Source organism: Meleagris gallopavo, chromosome 14 (genome assembly GCF_000146605.3).
Source record: "Meleagris gallopavo isolate NT-WF06-2002-E0010 breed Aviagen turkey brand Nicholas breeding stock chromosome 14, Turkey_5.1, whole genome shotgun sequence".
NCBI lineage: Eukaryota > Metazoa > Chordata > Aves > Galliformes > Phasianidae > Meleagris > Meleagris gallopavo.
Genome location: NC_015024.2, coordinates 3,302,971 through 3,314,346, shown reverse-complemented (window position 1 = coordinate 3,314,346; position 11,376 = coordinate 3,302,971). Strand labels below are relative to the sequence as shown.

The window sequence follows — 11,376 nt, the reverse complement described above, 5'->3', positions numbered from 1 at the left end:
GGTGGTTAAAGGTTAAAAAAACAAACAAAAAAAAAGCCACAGTACAGTATGGGTAGAAAGCTAATGAAAAGAATGGCAAACGTAATTATAGAGTAATACAACTTCCCTCTCTATTCCTATGGCCCTCAATTCTTTTTTTAAGATGATATTTTTAACATACTTTATTACATCGCCAGGAAAACAATTAAAAAGGGAAGTAGTAATTTCAAATTCACGACCAGACCTACTGTGCAGCAAAGCCCCTTGAGGAACAGCACTCAGTGAGCAAATTTTCACATCCATTGGGAAAGACTGAGATACCTGATCGTTTCTGAGCACAGCACATAACCAGGAGGAGAACTGCCCGTTCTCCACAGCAATCTGCACACACAGGTCCGAGCAGGGCTCAGACAGCCCATGGTACCAGCATGTCACTGCTGCTGCCACTAGGGAACCGAGCCAGTAATGAGCAGTAATATCTGTCAGGTATGAGTTGAGACTGTGTCCTCCTGGTGGTTTCAGATCCTGACACCACCACAAGAAATACAGAGCTAGTTACAACATTCTAACAGTGAAATACACTACAGCGTACTCATTCAGGTTATGCTTGGCAGAGTGACAAAGAATCAGCTAATTCAAACCTACACAAAGCAAAAATAGACTCCGTAAGTTCTATACTGCAGGTTTTTCAAGGTACAAGTTACTGAGATGCAGCAATCAGCTTTACAAGTCATCTGTCATTCCTTCCCCTGTACTGGGGCATCTCACACCAAGCAAAGACTTAAAAAGATTTTGCATTCATTTTACTACCAAAATAACTTTGGTCATGTTTGCTACATCCTTCCAACAAGGAAAGGGATCAAGAAAAAGAAGCATTCTGATATCTGATCATAACCAAATACCGTGAAATCATGTAAAATATGATTGCAGAGCTTTCAGAAACAAACAATTCCATAAGAAACATTGGTGGGGAAGATTAATACTGCTATTTATATATCCTTTTAGTAGGTTTTCCTATGAGTTAGAATTGAAGGTTTCTCATTTTCAGCAAGTCAAAAAAGCAAGTCAAGTGACATTGTTTGATAAATGAGAGACCAGTTGGATATAAATATAGAAGAAAATGCAACTTGCACACATCAGGCATCATCTTTTAGAGCTGCTCTTTATCTTCTGAAGGCAAACACCACCTACCAACCTACAAAAACCTTGAATAATTATCCAAATAACTCCCCTTTATCTTCAGCTGTTCAAGGATTTTGTAATTCTCAAAGAATTCTCAAACATGGCTTTTTTTTTGGGGGGGGGGGGGGGTTAAGTATTTAGTGCTAATGACATGAAAATGTCAGTCTAAATGTTGAAGAAAAGAAAGAGATATTTTAAAAGCCTGACCCAAGCTGGTAAGTCTGGTTAATAACTTCATTCTGGGATATTTAGGGTAAAAAGACTGAAAAGTTATTAAATCAGTTTTAAAGAGAGGAGAATGGTACTTTAAGTTATGCCACAAAAGTCTCAAACATAAGTACCCCTGATGCATCCACGTGTTGTGTCTTTTTTTGAAAGGAAAATCCACAGCACACACGTTAACCATAATAATAGAGCTGAGTTGATGGAACAAAGAACGACCATCAGTTCAAAACTTACACAAAACATCTACATTTATATCCCTCACGGGATGTATTTCAGTATTCAGATATATGTGATAAAATCCTAAGGCAGGCCTCACTCTCAGCACTGCTGATACTGAAGGAAGCACCCTTGATTCTTTCTTGCACGTAGGAGTCTTTCACTCCTACTTCTGCATCAAGCTGTTCATCCCTACATTCTGGGTGCTGGCACTGCTCTGAGGGGTGCACACTGCAGACTATTGCAGAGTATTTCAGTGCATGGAGCACACGAGAGCAGAGATTCATGTTATAAAAGTGCTGTAAACAGCTTTTATCTTGTAGGAATAAAACTGTTATACAGCAGAAAAAAACATCAAAAATCACTTTCAAGATCTACACATCATAGCAATTCTCTAAGCTTTTAAAGTACAAAACACACATTGCCAGATTTGGATACCAAGGTGGGGTTTTCTTGTTTTTTGTTGTTGTTGTTTGGTGGGTTTTTTTTCAGTTTGGGAATATGGAGTCTTAATTCAACTTTCGTTTTCAGACATGTTCTAGGATTCATTGCAAGCATGGTAAAGGAATTGATTTGACCAATTGAAGAGAAGGGTGACTGCAAAGGTCATGTTAGGAGAGAGATCACTTGGCCACATTCAGTGGCAATGCTACAGGGCTGTAGTCCAATTTGGCAGCAACAAACTTGACAAATACTGGTGCTGTTTAAAGCAAAACGGCACAAGGAAAAAAAGTACACTTTGCATAATTTCTTCCTTCAGTGAGAGACAGGAAAATTACATCTCAAGATAGAAAATCATTGATTTGTGCAAATTAATTAAGAAAGAAAAAAACTACCAATTTTGCAAGTTATGCATATTTAACACTTTCACTTGCCTCCAGTAATGTGTGGCTAAGTTCAAATTAAATACAGATTAGCAGATGAGCAAAATTAGAAGCATCTCCTCAATACCAAAGTAGTATTTTGTTCATACAGGTTTCATTATACAAGAGAAGCATTCAGATATTCAAGTTGTAATAATTTTGATTTGAGTTTCCTCTCTTTTTGAAAGTTTTCTTTGGCATTTTCTTAGGAGCAATAAATGTACACTGCTCTTCTAACTTTCACACTGGGTTACGTCAGACAACCTTCCCCATGCCATGATGCTCCTCTATACCTCTGCACATTCGCTCTAATCATTTTCCACACATGGTAAGCAGCAAACTGTACAGATCCACAACATCCCTGCTCCTCTGCACAGGAGTTAGAAGTACTGGTTGACACGCAGTCACACAATGCACGCATACACAAAACCCAGCAGCCTTGCCAGGAGCACATGGTGTGCTCTGTGTAAGCCAGAACAACCCGTCTCCTTGAAGCAACTAAGAGGAGGAGAGAAGGAGTTGGTTTGGGACTGCTTTTATTTTGCACGGATTTAAGCAGTGATCTAACCTGTATTTTACAAGCACAAAATGAGATCCCACGTAACACCATCAGTTCAATTCCACAACCCAGAACGTAGTTTAACAAGCACGATAATTGACTGCATATTTATAGGCTGATAAACTACTGCCAGTTAATAATCAGTTGTTGCTAATGGTTTATTCTTCCTTCAAGGTAGTGTGGCTAACTGCTCAATTAAGGATTGCTGTTAACAGCATCAAGCAAATAAACTTACAAATAAAATGAACTTGTTAACAGCACCGTTCTAAGGACACCTTGACAGCTCCTATTGCACAGTATTGAGAAGCTTCTTAAGAGTTATCTTTCAGACACTGTGACAAGTTATTGTTTGGACAAAACACTTCATTCACCTTGCACAATATCTGTGCTGCAGGGAATAGTAGTATGAAAAGATATTATCCTCAGTCCCCAGTACATGCTAGGGGAGCTGAATTAGTTGCTAAGAGTTTAGTATTGAGAAAACTTTTTATGAAAACCAAAAGTGACTTTTTTCTGATTTATAACAATAATATACTTATTATTGAGTGCATTGAGCTATCCTTGTTGAGAATTTATGCCATTTGAAACTCCTGGTGCTAATGGGAGTGAACTCCCATTCTACTAGCCAGGACTGCATTATCTGGATAAAGATTTTTCAGGGCAGATCTCATGTTTTCCCCATACTGTTTTGGGGGTTTGTTACTTTGGTTTCTAAAAGCAGTTAAAGGTCACAGAACAGCAGGACGCTCCTCTGTGCATTGGGAAGGTCAGCAGATCTCTGAAAAGTGTGCAACATTCTTGGTAAAGCTCAGAACCCTTGCCGACACTCTCCAAGACGAACACATGTCAAGGAGACAACAAGGAGACTGTCCCACTGAACACTGCTTCACATGAAACATCATCTTTAAGCAGAAAGAGAGAAACTGAAAAAAATCACATACCATTCAAGTTAAGGTCCATCTCATTAATTGCTCTACTTAGCTGATTTGATAAGCTTTAAGTCAGCCTTCGTGCATCTTTCACTGGCTTGATCTACAAGTCAGTAGAGTAACCTAATTATGATCAGCAGCAGTGCAAAGTCTCCATTGCTGCAGCACTTCTGTGACCCCTATTTATACAAGCAAACTATAAAAAAGCACATTGCCACAAGAAGCACTGCTGGGATACAAAGCAGGCATGCATTAAGGGCTGTATTCACCCAATACAGGAACCACTCCTCCACTCTCCAATATTTCAGTCCTGCTCATTCAGTAATACAAACTGCATTCCTCAAGAGAACTCCAATGGGACTTGCATTACAATTAATAAAAAGATTTTTTTTTCCAAATAATTGCTATCCCCTAACAACATCAATTAGTTAAGCCATACAACAGAAGGCGAGCAGTAGTGCCAGATTCAAAAAAGAATGCTGTGAATACCTGAAAATAAACTAGGGACTTTAAGAAAGCTCAGTATATCAAAAGCATGTAAAATGAAGAAACTACTTTTAAAAAGTTCAGCAGAACCCTTATGGAAGTGTTTTAGAAATGTAAAGATTAAGTGCCCAGATATCTACTTTATCTCTGATTCAAAAGCGATAAGCAATTAATTTGTAATTTGTACCAATTCTAATTACAAGAAAATATTTTTTTTACAAATACAGCATGGACTAAAAAGATGCACTGCAGTACTTTCGAAAATAAGAACAAAAACGGATTTTCTTTTTTAAAGCTAGTGCAGCTCTAATTGATCTTTGTGTTTGCTATTTCATCTTAATTCTTTATTACAAATATACAAATCAGAAACTAGAAGCTTCAAACAGTTTTATCTGACTATGCAGTTTTGTCAGTAGATTTGCAATTCCTTTCCACTAAAAAGAATTTTGTGTGCAGAATATTTCAACAGTTGTTTCTAATCACCATTTTCTCCCCCTCAAAGCCATTACAAAAGATTGGACAGCATAAAATGAGTTTTGCCATCAAAATTAGAGAAGTTATAGCTTCGTTTATCTGGGTTTTTATGCTAGCCTTGGTATGTTTTTAAAATAATCTGAGAATAATACTGTCAGATTTGCATAACTCATAAAAACAATTTAAGTTAGTGAAATTAAACTATAAGATATTTGAGATGACAATGATTTATTTTATTTGTTGTAAAAATACCTTAGTTAAGCACTGACAGATTCAGAGCCTTATTCTGTAATCGTGTAAAGAAAAATTATGAATAGCATTCTTCAGAGAATATCTACAATGCTTGAAAAGGTTTATTGCTAGATGGTCTCTAAAATAAGACACTTTTATTATACCTTAGTGCACATATCACTGCTCTGCTATTTTAAAACAGAAAATACAAGAGAAATTTAGTAATAGAGTCATTAACCATCTTTCTGGGGCTCCCAGATTAATTAAATTTACAGAGTCAGTGCTAAGATCCACACACAAAACCTCCTCCAAACCTCTAGCAAGCACCAAAAGAACAGTAGAAGTGGTGGAAATATCACTGTTTTGTACAGGAAACTGGAAAGAACTCACACATTACATGCAAAAGACTCGATTTCTAGAATGAGGGAGAAGTGTACAACACAAAGTCTGGAAATACAGGATCTTTGGCATACTGGCACTTGGCAAACGTCGAGCTTTTGTTCTTGCATTAATTCTCCTTCAAGAGCAATGAGCAGTTAAATGTAATACATAATCAAGGGAGGGCTTGCTGTTGGTCATGGTCTGCAAACGTGCACATAGCCCTGCAACACAAACTATTCCCATAGATAAGCGTGCTTATTACGAAGCCATTGAATATACTAGGATTCCATGTTTTAATTTGGGAAGAAGCAGTACATCTATGAATGTGACTCGACTCTGAAATACCAAGAGAAAACTTAACGTGTCTATTGGTTACCTTGGCACTTCAATGAGGTATATATTTTTTTTAAATTTCCTGAGAAAATAAGTGGATTGTGGAAGAAGATTAAAAGACGACGTCTGTTAAAGCTTTGGCCACTTCTCTTGTATCTCTAATCCCATCCACTAGGGAAAGCTGTTTACTAACTTCTGGTTTCAGACTCAGAGGTGACTGATTAGCCTAGACATCCCTCAGCAGCTAAAAGAGCATATCACAGGGGAGGGGATGGGGACCACATCCATTCTGGTTCAAGTAAAAAGAAGAAAAATAATGAATTTAAAAATATGCACGGTGAAAGCAGAAATACAGAAGGTATTTTCTACATAGCAGCTCATAAAAGAACCGGACTTAGTTGGAAACCATTCGATAAATGTGGGGCTTAATTCCAAGAGATGGTTTATTTTCAAGTTATGTTCATAATAAAAGTGGCAATTTGCTAATATTTGGAGGAGAAATGTAACAGAAGAAATGTACGCTGCTTTGGAGGAGCAAAGAGGCTTATTTTGCCTATATAAAATGAGTTTATGAAATATTTTTAACTGAGTTATTTTAAGACATGCTGAGGAGTTGGCAGCTATGGAGAATTACTTAGCATAGATAAAGAGGCACGAAGCTGGAACAAAACAGGAATTACTGCATATCATGCTGGGCCCTAGGTTACTTTTTTACCTCTTCTTGTCATTTAGGGGCCAGTCATAAATGAGGGCACCACTGCAGTACTTCCCTGTCCTGTGCCATGTGTATTATTTGTCATCTATTTTTTGTTTATTTTATAAAACCATTGCAAATTTGAGACCGTTATCAAATTCTTCATAGGTTTTTAAAACTAATTTTGCACTGGATGTAGTTCGAAACAGGAAATTTGACGCTCATGTTGTAAAATGAATAAAGACTACAGCAGCATGAACGTGCTTGTAATAATTTCAAATGAAATAACATCAAAACCCCTGGAATTACACTGTGTATAACTTACAAGATGAAATAAGGCTTACCATGAACATAGTGCACAGCGTGATGCAGTTTTTGTGTCACAGCATGCAGGCCCTAGTAAAAACAAAGAAGAAATAGATTCAGTTTTTGGAAATGTAAATTATGTTTGGATATAGTGAATATAGAACCCAAAAAACACAGTCCAAACATTTAAAGCCATCTCATTTAATTTAGATCCAAATGGTTTTATAACATAAGCAATAAAATTAACCTCTTGCATTATTTCTCTAGCACACTAGGTAGAAACCGAGTTTTTAAAAAATCCAATATAACTGAAGAGTTAATTTGTCCACCTAAAGAAAAAGTATCCAAATGCTTACGAAATGTAAACAACAGCCACTATGTTTGTTGCCTTTTATAATTATTCTGCAGCAGCAGCGTTGAGCTTTCTAAGCTTTAAATAGAATAGATAACCTAGGTTTATCCTTAACAATTAATTATTTTGAAGGGAAAAAGGTCCAGTAAAGAAATATGTGAGCGAATCAGAGTACAACAAAGTTTAACTCAGTTATTTTTAGAGGATACGAAAGCAACCATTTATTCCAAGAATTACATCAAGACAAACATCCAGATATCACTGGTTTACAAACTTCGCTACAAGATTACTACGTTTTCAAGGAAGCTATTCAAAAACATCTGGAGATGGATGATTTTAAGTAAACAGAGACACAATAGTACACGTGTATTATATTTGCACTAAGACATAACTTGATAAGCACACAGCCTTGTTAAACAGACCATCTTCTCACTAATCAGATAATTATTTCACTAAGCCATGGGGCTAACGCAGAGTTACATGCGATAACAGCCTTGGAACAGTTTCAAAAAACATTCAGTACCAATTTCTTTTGCAGCTTTTTTAAGCACTATCGGAACAACACAAAACGATACACAAACTGAATATGCCACTGACAGTCAAAAAGCAAATACTCAATTCCATGAGTACCGCTGTACACAAGTTCATGCTGGAAGTTGGAAACTGAAAGGACAAAAGAGTTTATGTGAGAGTCAAGGCTACGCTGGGGAGGCTTCATAATTAATGAAATTGAAATCTGGCCAACGAAAAGGCTGACACACCTGATACAGCTGCTAAAGAAACTAATTACAACAAGTTGTCAAGGTATCTTTGTTGCACCCCACACAAAAGGAAGTACTCGTAGCTCCAAGTCAACAAACTTCTTCCACCACCTGGGCCATCAACATCACTTTTGCATTTACTACAGAGTTTTCTATTAGGGAAATACATGAAAACGGCTGAAAACTTAAAGCCTCATAGTATTCCAATTGTTTGCAGATTAGTGAAGCTAAACGAAAACAAAGCAGCTCCTTCATAAAACCTCAGTTTGCAGATAACTCTACGAATCAAGCATGAATCAAAAAAGGAGACGTATTAGGGGAAATATCCAAATGCAGAAACTTGAAAGTATAGCAAGTCTAAACAACTTCAGCAGATGATGAAGATGCAAAGTAAACTGAGTGACTAATAAAGGAGCATCCCAGCTCAGAACTAAAAAGCAGCACCAACACAGTCATCCTATCAACAGAAATTCTCAGCTCTGTTTTGCCTACAGCACACTTCAGTGCTTACAGTTTGAGGCCTAGTTGCAAAAAGTGTCTTTCTGCCTATGGTACAGCTGTGTCGTTAATCCTCCTGCTTCCATTAAGCTCACTGGTAAAGTATGTTCATTTACATGGCTTTGAGTATAAATTCAGAAGACAGTAAGTGCTAAAATACTAGAGGGATAAATTCAAATGTCTCAACAGTGTTTTCAGTATTATTTCTTTGGCTTTGTCAAGGCAGCATTCTCAGTATTGGGAAAGATAACAAAACCACGGCCCATGCTATAAATCCCAGAGTAATCAATGCAAGTTTTAAAATACATTGTTACTTTAATCAGGGATTACGTAGGGCCCCATCAGATCAATATTTCTTTACGCTTTTATCTGGCATTTCCACAGTTTTGGAAACTGTAGTTGTTAAAGGTCATGCAGACTGTTCTTCAGCTCCCTCAGTTTGCTCTTAGAAAGCCAGTTACTCATGAGAAAAGTTACTTTCATAGAAAGTTGATTGTTAAACAAAATCCTTTGTGCTTCATATTTTTTTTCCTGAACAGCTTAATCCTTTGCTGGAGCAGAAATAGAGAATACTAGCAATCATGCGTTTCTCCACTCATCTGAAGAAATGAATAACCATATACTAATTGATAATCAAAGAATTTGATATAGAAAAAACAGTTTACCTGTTTTGAGAACATTTTGATGAGGGAAAGGTTTCATCTTTCTATGTCTAACTGAAAATTTAGACTGAATTTGCAACTGAAGAAAGCATTGCAACTTCCGATTTATTCAGGATCCTAAGGAACTGCAAGTCCAGCAAAGCTGAGATGACAAAGGCAGATTGACAAAAAAAACAACAGTTTCTCATAGGAGAATAGATTCCATCCGTGGCATAATGACACAAGAATTTGCACTCTACAACTTCCTGAAGGGAGGTTGTGATGAGGAGGGCTTTGGCCTCTTCTCCCAGGCAACAAACAGGACCCGAGGAAATGGCCGCAAGTTGTACCAGAGGAGGTTTAGGTTAGACATAAGGAAGAACTTTTTCTCTCAGAGAGTGGTCAGGCACTGGAATGGCTGCACAGGGAGGTGGTGGAGTCACTGTCCCTGGCAGTGTTCAAGAGGAGGCTGGATGAGGAGCCACAAGATATGGTTTAGTGCTGGTGGCAGTAATGGTGATGGGAGGACAGTTGGACTAGATGGTCTTGCAGGTCATTTCCAACCTTGCGATTCTATGATTTTAAGACAATTTTGAGTATGTATTAAAGGATTCTTTTAAAGGAAAGAGACTTTTTCCTCCTTTCAATTTCATCTCAGATGTTCACTTATTGCCAGATGTCTTGAAGAGACGTAAAAATTGTATTTCTTTTTACAGTTACTTCTCTACATTTTGTAAAGATGCTTAAACAATCCAAAGTAAGATATAAGTGTTACAACCTATTCCAGCCAGCTAAGCTGAGCCCAGAAACCTTACTGACCCAGGAAGCTTACTCGTACACTGACCCAATACTGTTCCTTGCAAATGATGCAAGAGCAGAATCGCCATGGTTCCAATTTTAACAAAGTAAGCTGAGGATGAAAGAGACTGGTTGTGGGACTCAGATATACCAGTTGGATATTCCTTACGCCAAGTAAAACCTGAAAAATACTGCATGTTGCTTTTTTTTTTATGAGACTCAGCACATCTGCTATGCTTGCTTGTTCATCCACTGTCCCATACCCAGCACTAACTTCATCTCAACAGCATTTTCATCCATTTTCAACAGCATGCAAGTTCAAGGGTTTGTTTTTTTATTTGCTTTTTAAACATCAATAAAAGTTCAGGCAAACAGAGCCTGCAAGTATTTTTGGTCTCTTAAGTTCACTTGTAAAGTTGCAGTTAAACACATTCCTGAACTCAGTCTTGGAGATGCTTTCATATTGCTAAGACTGCATGCATTTAGTATTCTGTGGCAATTTATGAACAGCACTCAATAGGTTTATTTTTAGTAAGTGCACCTCATTCACACATTTTGTAGTGCTGCACAGGGATTGCTGATCTGTATGCATGACTGCAGTGATAAGATCTGGCTACATTCTTTAATAACTGTTTAAACTGTTCTCATCGTGTGCTTCAAGCAACATACAATTATTCCAACACCTAAAAAGAGCTCTTTCCACTTGCAGGATTTTCCACTACTCAATATGTGCACCCCTGCCATCTGATAGTTAAGATTTTCCATTATGTCCTTGATTTGATTGACTCCTTTATAGGCAATGGACAGATATGCACACATATCTCATATGAGCAAGCTTAAATGGTAATTACAAAGGCTGTAATGAAAAATTATTATTTTGCTGCAAAATCCATGAAGATCAGCCTAAAAACCTAGATTGTACATCACTACATAAAGGAAAGTATATTGGTAGAGACAGAAGCTTAAAATTCAATAGATGACATCAGTATTTTGCATAATACTGTACACTGCCAAAATTGATACAGTAGCTTAGGTCAGAGCTGCCTCGTATTTTCCAATTTACAACAAGTTCCAGTAAATTACATTCACTGCAGCATCACTGAATTTCTTTCCACTTGATCTCTGAATTGCCTAGAACGATGCTGCTGTACAGCAAACAGTAACATCTCTTAAGAAAAACAAAAGTTGAATTTGTTGAAGTAATCACAAATGATGATTTTGAACCAACATGAATGCTTTTATTAATATAAAAGAAAGCAGAACTTTGGGTAGAGCAGGGATAAATGAAACAGTCACCTACATGAGCCATGTGCCCAGGAGGAGAGATTTCCTGACGACTCGTGCTTTATCCCATGTGGTAGAACAGACCCCACATGCACACTCTGCTTGGCCCTTGTATCCTAGGGCAACTATTAGTGATGTTTGAACATTGAATGAATGACACTCTAGACAAGGTAAATGGTAAAAA

At 37.3% G+C, this 11,376-nt stretch overlaps 1 protein-coding gene across 7 annotated transcripts in view; it reads right to left on the bottom strand.

Moving 5' to 3' along the window:
• Positions 1–11,376, bottom strand: part of ATP2B2 (ATPase plasma membrane Ca2+ transporting 2) — a 363,788-nt gene that overhangs the window by 289,465 nt on the left and 62,947 nt on the right. For all 7 annotated transcript variants that reach the window (XM_010718404.3, XM_019620005.2, XM_010718405.3 and 4 more), the window contains exon 2: positions 6,897–6,948. The gene's annotated coding sequence lies outside the window, so the exon portion shown is untranslated. The remainder of the gene's footprint in view (positions 1–6,896; positions 6,949–11,376) is intronic.